The following is a 22,529-nucleotide window of genomic DNA, read 5'->3' as shown; positions in this document are numbered from 1 at the left end:
AATAGCCAGGTTATTATCAAGAGACAGATTTAGAGACCTCTGAGCTTAAGATCTGGATTGGCTGACTGTTTATTTCTGAGCACAATTCAAAGTTCTTGGGATGAAAGCCCACCAGTTAAGACCCTCTTTCCAATCCCTGCCCCCTGTGCTGTTTCTGCAGAAATAATGTGTAGAGGGATGAAAATGAAGACTCTTTTAGTAGATGCACCTCTTATGGTTCACCTGGAACATACTTCCATGTCCTTTAGGCATTGGGCAACATTTCTTTTTACCTAGGCTTTTAGTGTTCCAGTTTTTTAAGCTGTTTTTATTGCGTACTTCTAGATTAAGAGTTGTTTTATAGATATCATTTTAAGCTGTTTATTTCTTTTTGTATGGCTTGTTTTTAATATTGAAATTTTTATTGTATTTGTTTTGATTTTGTGAGGTCTCTCAAAAAAATTTCTGGAGAGGTAGCATTTTCTAAATAAATTTTCTAAATAAATAAATGGGCAGTAAACTGGTTCAAACAAATCAGGCTCTGCCTACTTAATAATAATATTAATGTAATTAATAATCTCCAGTTACTAATGCAGTCTCCGCAGCATATAAATCTGAGAACACTCGAATAATCCTGTGTCTCCAGCCATAGGGCTGTTCTGAAGAGACTTTAAAACTTTGTGATTAGAAAGGCCATGATATAGTACAACTGCTGAAGTTATGGGAGTCTGGATCAGGTCAGGTCAGTACCTGCAGTGGATGGGAGACTTTAGAATCCTTAGAGTGCCACCTTAAACTCTTAGTGCCACCTTAGAGTGCCACCTTAAACTCTTAGTGTCGTAACTAAGCTTGAGCAATGCCAAAAAAATTCAGTAAAATGCAGATTCAGCTTTATTGGGCTTTAAAATTATTGTCAAAGCCAATTAAACTGAAAACCTGATTAGTTAGACCTGAATATATTCAGATTATCTGAATAATTTTGGTCCGTTTGAATTGTTTGGTATTTTAGTATTGTTTTTGTTTTCAGCCTGTAGGGGGCGCGTTTTCATCAAACCTAGGTGCTCTTGCCAGAATGGTCTCATGAAGCCACCCTGAAAGTTTGGTGCCTCAATCTTGAAAAACATGCACCCTACAGGCACCCCCAGAAATTCCCCATTGGCTGCAATAGAGTCAGATGAGTTCAGATAATCTGCCAGGCTCTTCAGCAAGTTCTATGGTGGGGGAAAGTAATTGTTTTTTTCCCACCATAGACTTCAATGGGGCTTGTTGTTGTGCCCAGCTGGCTCTGTGCTGGAGATTTTATTGGGGCCTTTGGTGGGGGTTTTGTTCTGGGTAGGGGCACCAAATTTCCCACAGGGCTGCTGATGAGTCTCCTCAAAGGAACTAGCCAACTTTGCTGAAATTTGGATGGCTGGGGACTCATTCTGTGGGCACCAGATTCACCTTCAATTGGGTGCCCTTAGCATTTGCCCCTCCCAAGCAAACTTCAGCAAAGTTTGCTGGTTCCTTTCCCTCCAGAAGAACAGCAGTGGCATGCTCTCCCTTCCCTAATGCCTTCCACATCCTCCACCTCTTAAAATGAAGCCACTGTACAACAACGAAACCTAATTAACATGACAGAACTAGGTACACCACAGCAACAGTTAACAACCCAGTCACTGTCCAGCAGCGCAGCCATAGCACATCAAGCCAGGGGCACGTTTGCCAGCTCTGATTCCTATTAAACCATCCACAGCACGACAATACAGGAACATTTAACAACACAGACCCAGTAACAGGAGTAAATGTAAGTTAACATACCTAGTGTCTAAGTCAGTCCACTGAATCCAAAAAGGCTATTTGTGGACTATTTAACTATTTGCAAACACAAAAACTTCACTGTTATTTAACCTGCTGATACCCTATTAAGTGGGATACTGTCTGAAACCCTACAGCACTGATTTAAAGAACTCTAATGAACCCTATTAAACCTTTTCACAACTACCGATAGTTAAATCTGTGACTTTCTAAAAATATTGATAGGGAAATGAAGAGTTTTGTTTGTGAACATAAACAAGAGTTAAAATATTGTGTTATATCAGAATAGCACCTGATACCTATTCCACTTTAAATATTTTTCCCAGCGTAACAAATAAATGTAGGAGAGGATTTGGAAAGGTGGTACATTATAAACAATTTCCAAATCCTGGCTTCTGGTTTCTAAATCCATAGACAATTACAATGCAAATAGTTCATAAATTTGCAGTAGCAATTTTAGCTATTTTCTAAGATGAAAATAAGAACTTAAGACATAAAGGATTACTAGATCAATTATTAGCTGCTGCTAGAATACCTGTAGCAGCTCAGTGGAAATCACAGCTAAGACTACCATCGAGAAATTGGCATGGGGAAAAAAATAGGTTTAATTACAAAAAATTACAAATTAGATTAAAGAAGCTAAGATATTGCTTAATCCTGATATATTTTATAGTAATTACTGACTTAAATGAAATGTACAGATAATTCTTCAGAGAACAGTGTATCACCTTATAATATAGAATATTATAAAAAATATTAATATAATTGTATTTTGATATGTTTTGTTTTGCCTAGAATATGTTGAGTACTAATTACTTCTCTTCATTGATCTATACAGTAGTTTCTTATGAATAATATTAAGTAAAATGTGTATTTTAAGGGAGGGTTACATAATTATAATTGTGTTCACTTTCTAATGTAAGGACTATGAAACCTTATTAAAATCAAGTTAAAAATACATGCAATGACTACAGCATTCAGTGATAGATGATGAGCTGTCATATGTCCTGGTTCATGTACTCAAAAATTTTCCACACAGAGCTGCCGCTAATGACATAGCCACATAAACAAAGTAACAATGAGCTGGAGTATACAATGTGGCAGCTCACTCTGCACAGGGAATTGTAAAGTGGAAGACAAACACCATATAAAGAAGGCCTGTGGGACATATTTCAACCATGCTGAAGGGCTACCTTTACTACTAAACCATCCAGCAGGTGTTGCATCTCCAGTTGTTCTGTCCTGAAATAGCCACTGGCTTCTCACCCACCTCTTTCCGGGTAAAATTAACAAGGTGTCTAGTAGCCAGAGGAAGAGGAACTTGTTTTGCTTTTATCTCAGATTTGCAGCTGTTAACGCTGTTTAACTGTCACTCAGAAGCTATGAGGGAGAAGCAATATCTCGTAAGCAAAGATGCAAACAGCGAAAGGGAAAACCTTGTTGCTAGTTCAGCTGTGAAGGCAAGTTAGCAGCCCTGTAAATGTGCTACATGCTCTCTTTTGATATAGTATCCATCTTCAGCCACTATGAAGTTGGCTGAATCATTCTTATAACCCAACTTGCAAGGGAGCTGATCCACACTCAGCTACAAAATCATCAAGTGATGAGAAATTAAGTATTGTACAAACCAGCCATAAGATTGTTAAAAGGTGGTGTGCCTGCTTTTAAAGGAGCTGTTACCCAAAATGGTGGGATGCAACAACCCTTTTTGGTTGGGGAAATTAGCTGCAGAGCACAAGGTCACTTAGAATCACTGAGGAGTGTTGGGTAATATAGCCTATGTCAGTGGTGGTGAACCTTTGGCACTCCAGATGTTATGGACTACAATTCCCATCAGCCCCTGCCAGCATGGCCAATTGGCAGGGGCTGATGGGAATTGTAGTCCATAACATCTGGAGTGCCAAAGGTTCGCCACCACGGGCCTATGTATACGGGTTTCAGCTCTTTATAAGAATGCAGCAGAGAAAAATAAATTTCTTTTCAATGGTTTTATTGGGAAAATAACTAATGGAATAAAATAAAATCTCACTCCCACAATCACTCAATTACTGGGGTAAAATCACACACATACAAGATTTCCTAGGATGTAATTTAGAGGTGAAAGACAGGTTTTGGATATAGAGAGAAGGAATGGGGCATCAAAGATTATATTACCAGTCTTGTAGTGGATGTCCAGGAAGCAGAGATGGAACAATATTACTGAACAACATGGTGGTGTGATAATATTGAACAACTGACTGAGGTCTGAGACATTAGCACATAGGGCAAGAAACATGTCTTGTAGCCAAGGAAATCCTTTAACAAAGGATTTTTTCCTGCTGTTTCAGGTGAGAGGTAATGGTCTTGAGTATCCAGACCACTTGACCTGATGGCTGACCCATTATCTTAATGGGTTTTGCTGGCTGTTGGACAAAGCAGGTAACGACCCTTAATGGGTGTTGCAACATAGATGGTCACAAGGACGATGAGTCACAGGAAAAGTTAACAAATATAGACAAAAGACAAAAAGAGAACTGGCTTCACCCAAGGTGTGCTATTGTTCATATTCAAATGTTATTTCCTGAGTATGGGCCATGCATGAGGTTGGAGTGGGGGGTCCTCTACAGGCATTCTTGCTCACAAGGTGAGACACAGTCCCAAGATGGAGTTCTGAATCAAACAGACTCCTATGTTTCCAGGGCACTGTTCTGCTAGATCTGACAGGGCAGCATTCTGGGAAGAAAGACCATTCTTCTCATCCTCAGCATCTACAGGTCAGGTTGGCTACAGAGCCATCTGTGGATCCTGTGGATCTGGCCAACTATCTCCCAGTTTCTACTCTTTCACTTCTGAGCCATGTAGTTGAGAGGGTTGTTGTGGAGCACCTGCAAGCATTCCTGGATGACTTATTGGTTCTGGATCACTTACCTCCGGCTTCTATCCTGGCCATGGGATGGAAATCATGCTGGTCTCTATCAGGATGAGCTCCATTTGCAGCTGGACTGAGGCTGGCAGTATTATTGGTGTTATTAGCCTCACCTCGCATTTTACATAGTCAACCATGACCACTGACCCACCACCTTACTGATGCTGGGATTAGAGGTATGATTTTGAAATGGCTGACCTCATTTCTCCAGGTGGGGCAGCAGGTGGCCCATGGGAGACCATGTCTCAGTGGCATCTGCTAATTTGTGGGATGCCTCAAGGGGCTACCCTCACCCCAATGCTGTTTAATATCTACTGGCTGAGCTTGTATTAGGCTGGGATTTGTCATAAATATGCAGATGAAATATCCAGCTTTTCTGCTGATAAGATGGCCAACCGATTGCTGGTCCTAGATGTTCTGGCATAGCGTCTGGAGGCCGTTGCTGGTTGGTTGAGAAAGAGCAGACTAGAAGCTGACTCCAGTTAGGTCCTGGTTGGAACATGGGGAGGGACAGTGGAGGATTTTCAACTTCACCATGTTTGGATGGAGTGGTTTTAACAGCTGCCTTGACAGTCAACACAGCCCCTTGGGCTCTTCACAGGTATAATTGTGAGAGAGCATATTACAACAATTTTACATAAATTTTTATTTTATCTTTGATCCAGCAGGTTTTTTTGCAGCAATCAAGATTATGAGTGTAGTGGCTTATTCACCTGAACATATCTTCAGAGTTTAAATAAATATATGTATTTATTTATTCATTTTGCTAGCCACCTTTATATCCAAAGGTCCTCCAGTCAACTCTCAATGGATCCAAATTTAGTTTAAGTCTGTGGGTAGAATACTGAGAGTGGCAGTGATAGAGAATGCACTTGGAGAGCATCTCAGTTCCTGCACTCTCTGATGGCTAATGCTACAGTAGCTTGGTGGAAAACAGTACAGGTCAACCCAGTCCAAAATACACTTCCCATGTGAGCTGAAGATACTACAAAAAGGCCAAATTTCTCATAATGGCTCATGATTATGCATAAAGTGCCTGCAAAGCATCAATGGACTTCTGGCAATACATCTAGGAAAAGGGACTTTCAAAGCAGATGAGAAACCAGAATCATGCTTGCTGCTTAGCTTTCCAATATCTGGATTAGGGTGGGCTATAGTGCCACCCTTCCCTCCTTCGACTCATGACCTGATCTACCTTTTAAGAAGAAGGAAAAATTAACCATCACACAAAACTGAGGTCTCCATGGTTGGGGTGCTCGCCTGGAAATGGTCTGTTCACATTGGAGGTTATCTCTGTGGTAGAGAGAGGTGTGGCTTATACTGTTGTTTCTCAATACCATTCCCCGCTGAATGTCCAACTCAGGACTTTTATTCTCATGCATGAATTTTTTCAGAAGATCCCATAATAATAAAATGGATATTCATTTGCAAAGTCTAAGCCGGTTGTGATGTCAATCAAAGAAAATCAACCTATGAAAATAAAAAAAATTTCCAGTGAACAAAATCAAAGCAACAATCCAGCCCTAATGGAATGGAACCATATTACATGAGTACTGAACAAACCTCTGTTTCTGCTTTGTGGAGATGCCGCTATCTTCAAAAAGTCTGGCACACATTTGGGGTTGGAAAGATTACCACATAAGGAAGCAAAAAACAAAGACCAACAGCTCTATTAGTTTACAGATGAAGATGATAAAGTAGTAGCAGGTTTAAAAAAAGAATCCCAGAGGGTAATTTCAACTGAAGCAAAACAGGGGATATAAGTGGATTTGAAGAAAAGGTTAATTAATTTACCTGTAACCAGTATGTTGGCTTGTAAAAAATCATCACTACTATCCAAAGCACAAGCTGTTCATTTCAGTTTAAGAGAAAACAGTTGAGCTAAGAAGACATCAGTTCAGCAAGAATATTTAAGCATATGAACACTTATGCTAGAGCAGTGTATCTTAAACTTTGGTCTGCGGACCATCAGCAGACTCCAAGACCACTAAGACTGAGGGCTAGCAGCTCTCACTAAAACTATGAAGGATGTTGTTCCAGCATCTGGATTTTGAGCAGCAATGTATCCAAAGTGAATGAATGAAAATGAAACACAAGTGATGGAGAACCACCACAGAGAAATACAAATTTTCAAACTCTGCTGCAGAGGGGTACAGTTGCATGCTATTAGTAAAGAACAACTTTTACAGAAACAATGTTGTATTTGATTTTTTAAACAAACTGAAACCAACTAGATGAACTGGTTACTCAATTTTAAATGTTCATAGCTGTCCAAGAAAAACCTGTTTTAGTTTAACTAGAAAACAACAGTATTTGGGCAATTAAATTCACAGTGGACCTTTACAGTGAACATAACATTCTCAGAAATTATTTTGGAGGCAAAAGCATAATGCTTTTTTTTATTTCTGCCCCATCTGCACTTTACAGTTTCTAGCAGATGGCCAAAATCCTGTTACAAAGCACTGAATGGAAAGAACAAAGACAAGAGGAAATTAAAGCAAACTTGTACTACTGAGCTGTTACATGCATCAATAGATCAATGCTAGCTGAAAGTTCTTCTGCATGGAAATTTGAATGTTTATATTCTGCTCACTGCTTTCTTAAAATGAACAAAGAGGAAAAACTCCTCTGGCTGCTTGCTAAATCGAAGCATACCGTCGCATAATGTTTCTCCCTTTTAACACCAAAATGAAGTTCATAGATCTCCTGCATTTTTTAAAAGTTAAATTTGAGGCACATATGGTCCCAGTCCAAATCACTGCCAAGTAGTGCTGGGAAATTTAACCCTTCCATCGAGAACTGAAATCCACTCTTCAGCAATCAATATAAATCAGAATTTAAATTGGGATTCCAATAGCAGTCATATATTCTTCAAGATCCTACAGCACATGAGCAAGATCTATTTGAACGCATACTGTTCAACAACTGTTCAGCTTAGTATAGCCCAGTTAATGGGCGATTTCACTGAACAATTAATCCGCATGATACTCACATGATAAATCACGCTTTTAATCACAACTCCCCACCGCTCAAGTGCCAAACATGGCGTCACCAAGGTTCTGGCGTGCGTTTCCCTTCTCATCGCTCATTTTTTTCATAACCTGCATTGAAGTGCACCTTTTAGCCAATCAAACACGAAAGCCAGTTCAGTGGGAGAAACAAGGGAACGAGCCCAGCGCCTTATTGTTCCCACCTTTGGAGCCTTCTAGCCAATCAGGAGCTACAGTGGGAAGCAATGCATGGCATATGCAGCCTTTTTTTTTTTGCTGTGCACTGGCATGGCTACATATGTGAAATAACATTGCTTTCAAAGACGATTTGTAAAAATTGTTCATGCGTGGGTACGAGCGAACGTAAAAGCAAAAATAAGAATATGAATTTTCAATCAGGGATGGAGTAATATTCCCACTCCATCCCAATAGCCAATCAAATTCCACCAACACAGCCATGTAGTAACGTAGTTACGTAGCTGTGCGTGAAAAAAAAAGGTCCTGCCCCAACACGACAGCCAATCAGGACGAGGAAGAACACACCAACCAAGCAGATCACGTGATCGTGGGAAGTGTTACATTGCTTGAATCCTTGATAGACAATAAGGTCTTCAGTGGAGTGGGGAGGGAGAATGTGTGATGAAAAGGATCTGTTTCTTTTGAAACCTGGATGTATCTTCCTTTAATTTCTCAGTGGGGGTTCGCGCAAGTATTCCCGGTGGCTTATTGGGAACCAGTTCTAATGTAACATTCATAAATCAATTGTAATTTATTTCTGCATTTGAAACCAGTTAAAGCCACTGTTCTTTTTTTTTTTCGTATTATCATTGCAACAGCACAATTATGAAACAGCAATCATAAAAGGGAAATAGAAAGTAGGTATGCAGGGAAGGGGAGAAGCAAAGGGGGAAAATAGGAGGAAGGTTACAGAGTAGGAGAGGGGTAGATTGACAGAAAAGGGACCAGAAGAGAAGTTGAAGTTGAGAATGAGATATGTTGTCAGAGAAGGAGAAGGGGAAAAGATGAAGAAGATTGTTAGGGAAAGGAAAATAAGGAATGAAGCCAAGGGGGAAAGGTTACACCCTCTCCACAAGTTTCTTGCAGGTCCCCTACTTGAATACTTAAATCTGGTGACTGGAGCTGTGAACAGGAAATACATCTTTTTACAAATGCGCCAAGCTTGTAGAAAAATATGAAATTTTTAAAAATTGTGCGCTTGAAGATAATAAAAGGAATGCTTGTAACTTTAAGCAATAGGATCATAGAATCATAGAGTTGGAAGAGACCCCAAGGACCATCAAGTCCAACCCCCTGCAATGCAGAAATACACAATCAAAGTGTTCCTGACATATGATTATCCAGTCTCTGTTTAAAAACCTCCAAAAAAGGAGACTCCACAACTCTCAGAGGCAGTGAATTCCAGTGTTGAAAAGCCCTGATGGTCAGGATGTTCTTCCTAATGTTTAGGTGGAATCTCTTTTCCTGCACTTTGAATCCATTACTCCGTGTCCTAGGGCAATTCCCCACTTTGAAAATGAAAGGCGATCCAAACCTGTTTGGTTAGATTCGGAACCTTTTGAACACGGTACCATGGCCCCCACTGCAGCCTATGCCCCCTTCTTCCTGGAAACCAGCAGCCATGCAGGATTCCCCACTGTCCACTGATCCAACGTGCGCTCAGCTCAGGGGCTATCCTGATTGGCTGCTGCGTTGTGCTGGGGCGGGGAATTTTTTCCTTTTCCTGACTAATCCACGTCTCTGCGAGCATGCGCAGAACAATCCTATACTCGCGCGCGCGCGCACACACGCACACCTCTCCACAACATTGAAAGGCTCAGCCTGGTTGTGTTATGCTTCTAAGCATTGCACGCCCCTGCCTCGTTTTTATTTAAAAACTCAAAAATTGGCCCCAGTTCCCTCATGCACGAAAACAAGTTAAACAATTTTTTGTCCCTGTCTGGACTAGAACCAACAACCTCTTACATAGCAGCCCAATGTTTATGTACCTGAGCCACAGGAGCCTTGCTGGCTGAATGGGCACTTGGCTTCAAGTGAATGCAAGGTTTACTGCTCCCTTGTATTACTATGTAAAAGACCCCTCGTTGCCTCGACTCCATGTTCTTTGACTGTGCTAAACTATACATTTCTCCGGGATTTATACAGTAATGGGGGTTGAAACATTTGTGCAGGAGGTGAAGAGAGAGGTTCTCCTGGATCCCTTGCCCGATGTTGCATTGGGTGGTCCTCACAAAACAACTCTTTTAAAACTGCTGAGCCCCTCTCCCCACCCCCCACCCCTGCGACATTTGTTTAAGACGCTCCGAAGAAAAATGTGTTTACAAACTGCCTTTTGCTGCATGTTCAAGCCGACTTGGGCTTTAAGTGAACACAAGGTTAAGTGAATGCGAGCTATCTAACCAGCCAGATGTCATTTCAAATGGTTGTCGATCTCTGCTCCCCCCAAAAAATTTAAAGGCATTTGCTGTGGAAGCTCACTGAGTGATTTGGAACTAGTCTCCTCTTTCAGCCTAACCTACCTCACAAAGTTGTTGTGTGGATAAAAGGAGACGAGGAGAATGTAAGCTGCTTTGGTCCCCAGTGTGAAGAAAGTTTTTTTTTAAAGAAATCCAAAATAATAGATGTTCCTGTTGCTTTAACAGATTCTCTCTGCCTGTTGCTAGGCAACCACAGCATTTCAGGCAGGGTTTCTGTGAATAAAAGGCAAGGGTGCAGGACCTTTTCCAGGATTATTTTGGTCTTTGAGGGAGGCCTTTTTGGGGCCAAGCCTGGTTAGGGTTGCCAGTTCCAGGTTGAAAAATTCCTTGAAATTTTGTGGTGAGATCTGAGGAGGACAGGGTTTTTGGAAGAGAGGGGCTTCAGCCAGATATATTGCCATAGAGCCCACACTCCAAAGCAGCCATTTCCTCCAGAGGGATGGATCTGTATTGTATAGAGATCAGATGTAATTCCAGAAGATCTTCAGGTTCCACTTGAAGGTTGGCAACTCACAGAACATTTTCATCTCTTGCTACTGTTCAACATAAGCTACTCCACTCTATGAAAATCTATGTGGCATATCAGTTAGAACTTCAGAGTAGCATCTAGGAGACCCAGGTTCAAATCCCCACCTTCCCACAGAAGCTCACTTTCTGCCTAGCCTACACCTCAGGATTAGGATCTCCTTTCCACCCAACAGTCAACCCACCTTTATCTACCCCTCAATCTTCAGCTTTCCCTCCCCCATAGTAGCCTGCCTAGGAAAACTATGGCTCAGTTGTGCTGGTCACTGGGCCAGACACTCTTGCAAGGCAGGGAACCGTGGAAGAGAGGAGAATGATGTAAGCTGTTTTGGTCTCCAGTGGAGAAAGATGGGGTATCAATGAAGAAAGTAATAAATATAGTTGAAGATGGGAGACAAATAGGTTGATGAATAGCTGAGTAGACAATGAAAAGATAAAAGGGAACTAGATATGGGGATTACCAGGAGAAAGGGAAAAGGAAATAAAATGGGAACAACTGAGGAAAACAAGTACTAACCAGGCCCGACCCTGCTTAGCTTCCGAGATCAGACGAGATCGGGCGTGTTCAGGGTGGTATGGCCGTAGGCCTGAGGAAAACAAGATAATCCCTCACAAGTCCTTGACGGTTCCCTACTTTGCAAGAGTGCCAATTGAAATTTAAAAATACACTGCTTAAAATATCCCAAAACTTCTGCTGCCTCATACTGTAACTTTCTATTAGCTCTTCCTTGGCTATGAATTCTCTGTATTTCCCTGTAAGATCCCTTGTCACTGAATTTAATATGCTTCTGCACAGCAATATCAAGACCCAGTTTTGTAAAGAACCATCAGTATCTTCTTCTTTATAAGGCTATTGAAAGCAGAAATATGCCAGCCCCATATTTTACACCACAGGACTAGTACTAAGAGGTACTGAGTGGTCTTGAACCCTAAGTTTTTCTCACCAAGATAATTGGCCCTGAAGGATGTGGAATATTTATGGGATCACCAGGATATTGTTTATATTATCTGAAGGAGAAAACCTGAAACAGTCAATTTTATAAAGATTTTATAGCATTACTAGTCATGTAATGCCCAAACAAGGCTATATTTTTCTCCCAGCTGTTCTAACAAATGCACATCTTAGTGTTATTTATGCTACCATCATTTGAAAATTAATAGTTTTCCATATATCTTTTTACTTTTCTGTGACTACAAGGAAAACATCCTAAATGTATTCAAGGATAAGTATTATTTAAACTGCCTCTGATATACATGTATTATAGTAAATTACCATAAATGTGCTAGATGGTGATTGAGACAAATGCCCCAGAGGAGATTCCACATAAACACCATAAGTAAAACTGTCTTACACATACTTAAGGGGATGCATAAAGGAGAGATAGCCATAAAGTTGATGCAGGTAATGCCAGATATACATTAAAGTTCAGCCTGATTAAACCCAGGTTTAAAATGAGGCACATAAGATACAAATTTTTATGTAAGGCTATCATTAAAGGCTTATAGCTTTTCCCTTTAAGTTTAAGTTTTTTGTATCATGTGCTCTTAAATATGGAGTACTACTTTGCATCTTCTGTTTATTTTGTTCACTATACATGCCAGAGTTCCTAGGTCTCTTATTTTATATTATTGGTGTCGTTGTAAACCTTCCTGTGGTCCTTTTGGTGATGGGGAGATTGTCAGGTCAGGAAGATATTATTGTATAGAAAGAAAATTAGTAGGCATACTTATGAGGATGGTGTGAAATTAAAGGACAGGAGACCAGATGAATTCTACTAGGCTGTTGACAGAGAAAAGAACCTGTCTGGTGCCTGGGGCTGAAGAGATGCATGGCAATATGGAGTCAGATGTCTTCTCTGATACTTATTTAGGACTTGTAGCATAGTTTGCTATTAGACAACTCCACGATAAATAGTGGGGGTTTTTTATTATGGGTCTCACTCAACAATTCAAGCATAATTGTTATAACGCACCATTTCATTATTAATTAGGTTGTTTATTTTGTACATTTTTCCTCACCATTTCTCCAAGGATCTCAGAGCAGTGTGGATAATTTTTCCCTGTTACATTTTCTCCCCCCACAAGCTTGTGAGGTAGACTAAGCTATGCATTTGTTTCAGTTGGTTAGCCAGTACATTGCTGTTAGCCAGTACATTGCTGATTCTTAGATAAGCCTACTGTTCCAGAATCAGAAGACAATAATAAAATGTGATGATCTCAACATCCCTCACTCCATATCTATGGTTAACCATTCCTACCAATGTCATATAGAAACTGTAAAAAAAGATAAAATGAAACATGAGAAACCCAGTGATTAAGTCCACAGAATAATGTTCATGAACATCATCTTTAAATTGCCCATTCTGTTACCTGAATCAGTGATCTGCCTTTTAATAATTAATTTGGGTCAATTAAATAATAGAAGGTGGCATAACAAGAGGCAGGCAATAGTGGTATTCTCCATCAGTATATACTAGAATTCTTCTTAAGAGACTAGACTCAGAAATAAGGAGGAAAACTATAACTAAAAGGGGGTGGTATTGAATAGAAGAAGCTACTACAAACAAAAATATTGCAAATATATTAAAGCTTAAGAAAATAAAGAGTGGAGTGAGGGTTATGGGAAAGAAATTGGTTTGGGGTGATACGTTACCTGTCCAGAAGATGAGGGAGCAGAGAGAAATGCACAACCAGTGAATATTGTCTCAGAGAGAAGGACCATGTCAGGTGTATGGATAGAACCAACACCATCAGGTTCAGTTCACTTCCTAACTTCTAGGGTGAAATATAGCTTGAGCCAATGATGATGAGCATGCCTCATGATAAACAATGTGTTCAAGAGGTTATCAAAGTGTGCTGCATGATCTTAGAGATTTCTGAATAGTGATCTCCAGTCTTAACAAAATACATTAAGCAGCTGAATGTGAATCCAATTCCTTAGGAAATGGTTGCAATGTGAGGCAAAATATTGATTGTCTTCTCTATTGAGGCATGGGTACTACAAGGGGCAAGGATGTAAGTAAAAGGGGTTCTCGGGTTCAAACACCCCCCCCCCATTGCATGTCCGAAGCTTCGCCCCCCGTTTGTGGTACTTTTTAAATTTTAAACTGTTTTTTTTTGTTTTTGGACTGCAGTGGGCACATGTTTTAGGCTAGTGGCACCAAAATTTCAGGCTATCATCAGGTGACACTCCTGATGATACCAGCCAGGTTTGGTGAAGTTTGGTTCAGGGGGTCCAAAGTTATGGACCTCCAAAGAGGGTGCCCCATCCCCCATTGTTTCCAATGGGAGCTAATAGTAGATGGGGCTACCCTTTTGAGGGTCCATATCTTTGGACCCCCTGACCAAAACTTCACTAAACATAGGGGGTATCATCAGGAGAGTATCCTGCTGACACCACCCAGGTTTGGTGAAGGTTGGCTCAGGGGGTCCAAAGTTATGGACTCCCAAAAGGGGTGCCCCATCCCCCATTGTTTCCAATAGGAGCTAATAGAAGATGGGGGCTACACCTTTGAAGGTCCATAACTTTGGACCCCCTGAGCCAAACTTCACCAAACCTGGGTGTATCATCAGGAGAGTCTCCTAAAGATACCCTGAAAGTTTGGTGCTGCTAGCTGAACAATTACACCCCTGACAGCAGGAAAATTGACCCCCCAGGTTTCCCCCGGATTCTTCTTTTGAATCCAACCCCTTCGGCATGGATTTAAAGGGAGAATCTGAGGTCCCCAGATTAAACCTTGAAAGTGATGCTGTTTCAGGGTGGGGGAGAATCCACCCCAAAATAGCATCACTTTCAATGTTGTTTTAACTGGGGATCCCAGATTCTCCCTTTAAGGTGGATTTAAAAGGAGAAGCTGGGCTCCCTAGTTTAAACACCATTGAAAATAATGCTGTTTGGGGGTGGATTCCAGCATCACAGCAGCCACCCATGGGGGGGGGGCGCAAGCCTCAGGTATTGCACCAGGCTCCATTTTCCCTAGCTACACCTCTGCCTGGAGGGGAGGGAGAAGGGACTGCCGGCTACCAGCTGGGAGCCCAGCTGGTGGGGGAGGGCAGGGTGGGGCAGGCAGGGCAAGGGAGTCTGCCATCTCTGGCCTTGAAGAGCTGCTTTTATAAACACTGAGGCCAGGGGTGGGGCTTGGGAAGGTGTTGCCACACCCCCAGGGGTGGGTGGGGGCGTGGCCTTGCCCCCGAACGCCCCCTAAAAAATCTATACCTACGTCACTGACAAGGGGTATGTTAGCAATAGCTCTTTTCAAGGAATATTTTCAGAAGGACAGGATAGGCTTGGTAAATACCCTAGAAATTCAGTAAAATTCAGATTCGGATTTATTCAGGCATAAAATTATCTGTATGCCCAAATAAGACAAATAACACATTCGGATATCCCATTTTGGCCTGCAGGGAGTGCATTTTTAAAGCTAGCGGCACCAAACTTTCAGAGTATGATTCAGAGACTGTCATTATGATGTTCCCCAGGTTTGGTGAAGTTTGGTTTGGGGGGCAAAGTTGTGAACCCCCAAAGTGGTTGTCCTCATCCCCCATTGTTTCCAATGGGAGCTAACAGGAGATGGGGGCTACCCCTTGAAGGGTCAATAACTTTGGCCCCCATGAACCAAACTTGGCAAAGAGACTTATAGTTTTTGGTTCTTCAGCAAAGCACTTAAGAGTACTTAGTTCAGTTTAGTTTTCATGTTTCGAAAACGTTTCACATTTTCTACAGTCTTTTTGCTCAGATGGGTAGGTCCCATCTCAAAATGAAACATAAACTCTTTACTGGGGTAAGCTTAAAGCAAAACCCTATCCCACAGACCAAATTGTACACTAGAACTCTCCTCTTTTAGAAGCAGTTCTTATCCTGGTTTATATAGCCTTCAACTTCACTCTCCTATGAACCCTTTCCCACAAGTATACTTGGTCAGTGTCCAATTGCTTTTCTCCCAGCACTCAGGCTGCTAACAATAGTTCCTGTCACATGCTTTGACAGAACTATTCCCTCAGAGATGTTTTGTTTGTACTCGGTTAAGACAGACCGTTCTTAACAGCATGAATGATTCAAACCAAAACCTCCTCAGCTTGTTGTAACAAAGGAGATATCTTCCTCCTAATTCTGCATCACTCTGTTACTTGTCCAATCAGAGTGCAGGAGGCCACAGCCATAGGTAGCTCCCCTATTCCTTGGCCTTTCCTGCCTCACCCTGAATGTAAACAGTATTTTCCTTACACAAAACTGCACTTTAAAAATCTACTGCAGTCTGTCACAGGGGGTAAAAGCAGTGTGGGGTTCTGTTATTTTTCTCCCTACTAGGAAAAACAGCAGGGGAGATAAAGGCCAAGGAGCCTCACCCACCCAACCACCGCTACACACACAAATCATTCTGCCCTACAAAACAGCTGCATTTGAAAAAGCGGGAACTTCTTCTAAAATGATCTTTTCAAATGAACCTTCCACAGATGACATTTAGATTATGCAGCTGGCACTTCTATATAATTCATGGAGTATTACATTCCTTCTCATAGGCAGACAGCTCCACACTCTGTCACAGTCAGTCTTTAAATTATAGGACATTCAGCACCAAAGATTAGCAAACATCTAGGTTATATGCATAATTATAGAAAAAGTCTTAAATTAAAACTATTTGTTTATATACCTTACCCAGACAAGACTGGTTCATTTTTGCTCACACTTTCCCTCCATTTTACATTTCTGCTGGAGCTCAGTGGGGGAGGAATGTTCTTTCTGGTTGCAGAGCATTCTAAGGAACTAAAATTAAAGACATCTGTATTTGCATATACATGCAGCTGGTTAATCTGACATTTACACATGTAAATTAGATGTTCAGTTGTCATGCACATTTTTATTCAGACACAAGTGTTTCAGTGGTGGACACTCATGGATATTTCAAGAAGCTGTTTGTCAAACTTCACTTTGTGAACAATATATTAATCTACATAATATATGTTGTTCATATATCACTGGAATGTTACACCCATCAATCACAGATCAAATGAATATCTTTGGAAGTAGTAAGCAGAATTTCACCTCAACGGCTATTTTGTATAAAGTCTTAAAACCCACCACTGGGAGTAACTCTTTCACATTTAGCCTTGCATTAGTCAGTTCCAAACTCAAAACTCTCTCCCTATATCGCCCTTCTAGGCCCCTCCGTTCATCGGAGGCGGACCTACTGGTGATCCCTGGCCCCAAGGCGATCCGGCTGGCCTCTACAAGGGCCAGAGCTTTTACGGCTCTGGCCCCTACCTGGTGGAACAGGCTTCCAGGTGAGATCAGGGCCCTGCGGGATTTACAAAGTTTCCGCAGGGCCTGTAAAACGGACCTGTTCCGCCATGCGTTTGGCCAGCCGGGATGATATCAACTGCAATAAAAAGCAAACATCTGGCCTCCCGTGGGTTCATAAAAGGGGGAATAGAATAGCTGAAGCCATCTCTAGTTTAATATTTTATGTATTTTAATTAACTTATATATATGATGTTTTAAATTTTTATTTTGTTGGAAACCGCCCTGAGCCTTCGGGGAGGGCGGTATACAAATACAAATACAATAAATAAATAAATAAATAAATAAATAAATAAATAAATAAATAAATAAATAAATAAATAAATAAATAAATAAATAAATAAAACAACTCCCTGCTTTGCCAAGGATGTCTCTTCGTAAACCAGTGAAAGTATTCCCACAGATAGTAGATGAGCCAGTTATGAATAGCTGTATAAAAATATGCTCCCCCTTAAATTTCATTGGGGGCATCACATATTTGTTATATCCTTTTCCAAGGATCTCTGAACAGACAAATGGCCCACTCCAGAGCAGAGAGCAAATTGTTGCTCAGATGAGATGCGGAGCTGTGCCAGCATACTTACCCCTGCACTAGTATAAGGGGCACCCCGCCAGCAGAGAAGGCAAGGCTGACCACCTTGTTTGTGAGTATTTCTGGATAAAGAATATTCCATAACGCTAGCATTCAGGTGCCCTGCAGCTCCATGACAGTGAAACCCAAGAATGGATGCCACCAAGAAGCTACTCTGGCATCCACAGCTAGGACCCTGGACTTATGCCACCCAAAAGGGTTGTGTAACTACCCTTTTAGCCCTACAGAGGGCTTTCAGGCAGTCAGAATTATTTTGCTTCTGCTGCCTTGCCACGCCAGCTGAAAGCCTTCTGGACGTGGTGTGGTGGTGACACCGTCCCCGGCTGCTGGGGACTTGTGGAGTGGACTGTTGACTATGGCTATACCACCCTGAATGTGCCCGATCTCATCTGATCTCGGAAGCTAAGCAGGGTCAAGCCTGGTTAATACTTGGATGGGAGACCGCCTGGGAATACCTGGTGCTGTAGACTGACTGAGGATTGGACTTGCAGATAAGTCAGGCTGAAAAAGAATAATTAAACTTGATGTCTGTTTCATATCTTTCCCTGGAAATGCAGGACTCCTCTGTATTCTGACACTTTGCATACCCCAACGGGCCCCTTTTCCCTATAGGAACCCCCCTCTCCTAGTAACTATTATTCAATATCTCTGGACATCTCTGTGTCTATTGATATTCTCCCCAATGCTGTAACCCTCCTGACCTGTGGTGGCATGAAGGGGAAGAGAGTGGTCTTTTACCTGGAATGCTGCCCTCTGACCTGGCAGAACGGTGCCCTGAACATAGGAGTCTGTGTGAATTCAGATTCCAAAGTGGAACTGTGTCTGACTTTTGGACAAGACTACCTAAGTGACCTCCCTCCTCTACCTCATGCCTTGCATGTACTCAGGAAACAACATTTGAATATGAACAACAGCACCCCTGACAAACCAGTTCTCTTTTGTCTATACCTCTTAACTTACTCAAGGGTCTTTCTCACCCTCCTTGTGACTATGTTGTAATCCCCATTAAGGGTTGTTACCTGTTTATTGCCCAACACTGGCAGAACCCATCATCAAGATAATGGGTCAGCCATCAGGTCAATAGTCTGACACTTAAGACCATTACCCCATCTGGAACAACAGGAAGAATCCTTTGTTCCAGGATTTCCTTTGTCCCAAGACACATTTTTCTCTATAAAGGCAAGCCTCAGACCCCAGTTAGGGGTTCAATATTATCACTCACTACCATGCTGCTTGATAATATTGTTCCATCAGCACTGGTCACCCAGAGCCTAATGCTGGTCATTATGAATCTGTCTCCTGGACATCCACTACAAGACTGGTAAATATAATCTTTGATGTACCATCCTTTTTCTCTATATATATCCAAAACCTGTCTTTCACCTCTAAATTACATCCTAGGAAACCTTGTATGTGTGTGTTTTTACCACCAGTAACTCAGTAATTGTGAGTGGGATTTTATTTTAGTTCATTTTATTTTCTCAATAAAATCCTTTAAAAAGAAATGTATTTTCTCTGCTGGTTTCTTATGATGAGCTGAAACCCATATACACAGGCAATGATCAGTATATATATCGATCAATATAACTTGATGGATGGATGGATGGATGGATGGATGGATGGATGGATGGATGGATGGATGGATGGATGGATGGATGGATGGATGGATGGATGGATGGATGGATGGATGGATGGATGGATGGATGGATGGATGGATGGATGGATGGATGGATGGATGGATGGATGGATGGATGGATGGATGGATGGATGGATGGATGGATGGATGGATGGATGGATGGATGGATGGATGGATGGATGGATGGATGGATGGATGGATGGATGGATGGATGGATGGGTGGATGGATGGATGGATGGTTGGGGGGGTGGGGGGATGGATGGATGGATGGATGGATGGATGGATGGATGGATGGATGGATGGATGGATGGATGGATGGATGGATGGATGGATGGGTGGGTGGGTGGGTGGGTGGATCAAGTTACCCAACGCTCCTTAAGCCACACTAAGCGACCTTTTGCTGTACAGCTAATTTCCCCAATCAAAGAGGGTCATTGTCTCCAACGATTTTGGATAACAATGTGGTGGTCTTTGTTTCACCAGAGCTCAGTGCGGGTCATGCAGCTCTGTTCATCAGACTTTTCTGCTCCAAGATCAGGTGACTATAACCCTTACTCTCCAAATTCCCTTCATCTATTCCAAACCTATCCTCTCAACACGGCTTATATCATAGGACTGTGTGTGTGTTCTGCTGCTTTGATTATTGTGTGCTTGTGTACCCCTATAGTCCCCTAATAAAATTTGTTAAACTTAATTTTGCTCTCCTACATTCTTCAAAAACTGATCTTGGTATACATAGGCAACAAAGATCACCCACTTGCCCAATGTTTTGCTAAGCCAAAAAGTCTGCTCTCATGAATCCCCCCACTCTAAAAGGGACAGACTCCCACCATGTTGGGTAACACATCATAGTTACTGAGCAATAGTTAGTGACTAAATGTCACATTGTGAGAAGAACTGAAACCAAATATATTCATTGTTGAAATACTAAAGAAAGGTCATTTTTACCAACCAAGGCATCTCTGAGCTGGCACCAAGGTCACACCTGTGTTTGCTGTTATCTGTGTGGTAATGGGCCATCTTTGCTTTAACTGCTGCTTGTAACTAGAGAAATATGCATCCCCACTCCTTCCCCTCCCTGGGGCCAGAGCGAGCTGTATCGCTGTCCTTGAGTTTGGAAACCCATAACAATACTAGCATAGCAAAACTAGCTTATGCTGCCCATTGTGGGAACCAAGGGAAGGGGGGGGGAGTACTGTGGACAATTTCTTTCTTATTTGGATTTTTCAATTTCTGTTCTTTTTTCACTATTAAGTCCAATACACTTTGTAATTTTTGTGTCAGTTTTTTTGTTTAGTGTATTCTGTTGTATTTTTTTTTTAAAAAAAACCCAATAAATGCTTTACTGGTATCCCACACTATATTTAGGTCTGTTCCTTTATTCAAATTTAGTTCCAAAAATTCCTGTAGTTTTTGTTTTCCCCTTTTAACAGTCTCTACTTTTTTCAATAACATCTCATTTAATCTCCATCTAACTATTACAGAACTATTACTGCATTGTGGTCTGAAAAGGTTTTAGAGCAAACATCCATCCTTTGTATATTTTGCCCTACTGAATTAGTAATCCAAACCATATCAATTCTTAAATGGAATTTATGTCTTTTGGAGTAAAAAGTATATTCCATGACTTGATCTTTTTTAAGCCTCCATAGATTTTGCAGATTTAAGTTCTCCAACAAAATTAAAAAAAATTAGGAAGCATACCTTCTGTAGTTCCGGTAGCACTTTCAAATTTTCTGATGAGCTGCATCAAAATAACCCCATTAAAATTACCCATTAATATAATGTTTTCACAGTTCAGTTTAATAGTCTTTGTTCTAATTCTATACAAGCATAACTTTTTTGTCATTTGGGGCATACATACCCATAATACAGTTTTAAGTCCTCCAAGTATAACCTCTACCGCCAACAACCTGCCCATTTCATCCAGTTCAAAATGTGTTTATATTTAAAAAACCACTCCTATCTTTTTCTTCATACAAGCAGAAATAAATTCTTGGCCCAAAATTTATTAATCACGTATTTTATTTCTTTTGTGTGTGTCTTGTAGGCATATTATATCCACTTCCCGGTCGGGACCTGTCAAGGAAGACCTGTCAAGGCTGCAACAGGACCAGATCATGACATGCCCTCACTATTCACAGCAACCCATTGTGGAACACTATGACCATTTATGCACAGAGATTCTCCATACGGCAAGTCTACCTTCTCATCGGGGCAGATTTTAAATTACACAATGTATTTGCTTCATTATCCAGGTGTGATTTTCATTTACACAACAGTCCCAACACTGCTGCATTTTTGATGGGTGAAAGCAAGGATCTTCAAAATTTAGGTAAACTGCAACCTTTTCCTCCAATTCGCCAAGAATCAAAACCTGCACAAGTGTGCCATGCCTGCCTTGGGTTCATTTTACTGCTCCCTTCCTACTTTTTCCATCCCAAGTTCCTAATTTCCCCCCCCCCATCCACTCTCTGCCCATTCTGCAGCATGCCCCCTGGTTCACTTCCCAGCATTTCCCATTTGGTTGTGGCTATCTGTTGCTGCACTCACTTTGCAATCACCCCCCAAAAAACATGTTTGATGTCAGGCTGCCCTTTGCACCTACAACAGTCCCTTGCCTACACGTTGTGCCTTGTTCTTCATAGGAACAATGGGAGCTTGATTTAAAAGTGTTTTATCTCACTTCTTCCAAGGCTGGGGTGGGGGATGAGAGGCAGATCTTAAAGTTGGGGTGGGAGAGGCAGATGCAGAGGATGTGGGGTGAGAGGTAGATCCAAATGTTGAGAGGGTCAGGCAGATCCAGAAGTTGGGGAGGGGGGGATGATAGGCAGAACCAAATGTTGAGGGGGACAGCTAGATCCAGAAGCTGGAGAGGGGGGGGAATGACAGGCAGATCCAAAAATTGGCAGGGGGAGAGGCAGATCCAGAAGCTGGGGAAAGCACTGTTATACCCTGTGAAAAAACTGGACATTTTACCCCTTTCGATGCCTTTTTTCCAAATTATTTAAGCAAAATGCTTCTTAAGGTTACTCAGTGAGCTTCCCCGACTGAAGGGATTCAGTCTTGGCTCTCCCCAATCCTAGTTGTACTCTATACCATGCCAACTCTCCAAAACTTCTGTATGGGTATACCATTCAGTCCTAACAAGCTGCTAAGCTAATTTTAGTTGCTTTATCTAAATGGAAAAATGTTAGTTGCATGAATCCATGAAGAAAATACTTTGCATTCTTTCTTTCTTGATATAACTTTTGTTATTTTTGTTGATGTAGAAGAGGAAAGTACATTGGTTCTGTATCTAGAAGACTCAGT

The 22,529-nt window shown here is 41.4% G+C and overlaps 1 non-coding gene across 1 annotated transcript; it reads left to right on the top strand.

Annotated features, from left to right (window-relative positions):
• The first annotated feature begins 17,932 nt into the window (after positions 1 to 17,932).
• Positions 17,933 to 18,051, top strand: LOC125434063. Its single transcript, XR_007244708.1, has one exon. It is a non-coding gene; the product is annotated as a 5S ribosomal RNA (ribosomal RNA).
• Positions 18,052 to 22,529: the final 4,478 nt, after the last annotated feature.

This window comes from Sphaerodactylus townsendi, linkage group LG05 (assembly GCF_021028975.2).
Source record: "Sphaerodactylus townsendi isolate TG3544 linkage group LG05, MPM_Stown_v2.3, whole genome shotgun sequence".
Lineage (NCBI taxonomy): Eukaryota > Metazoa > Chordata > Lepidosauria > Squamata > Sphaerodactylidae > Sphaerodactylus > Sphaerodactylus townsendi.
This window is presented reverse-complemented; position numbering and strand designations above follow the sequence as displayed.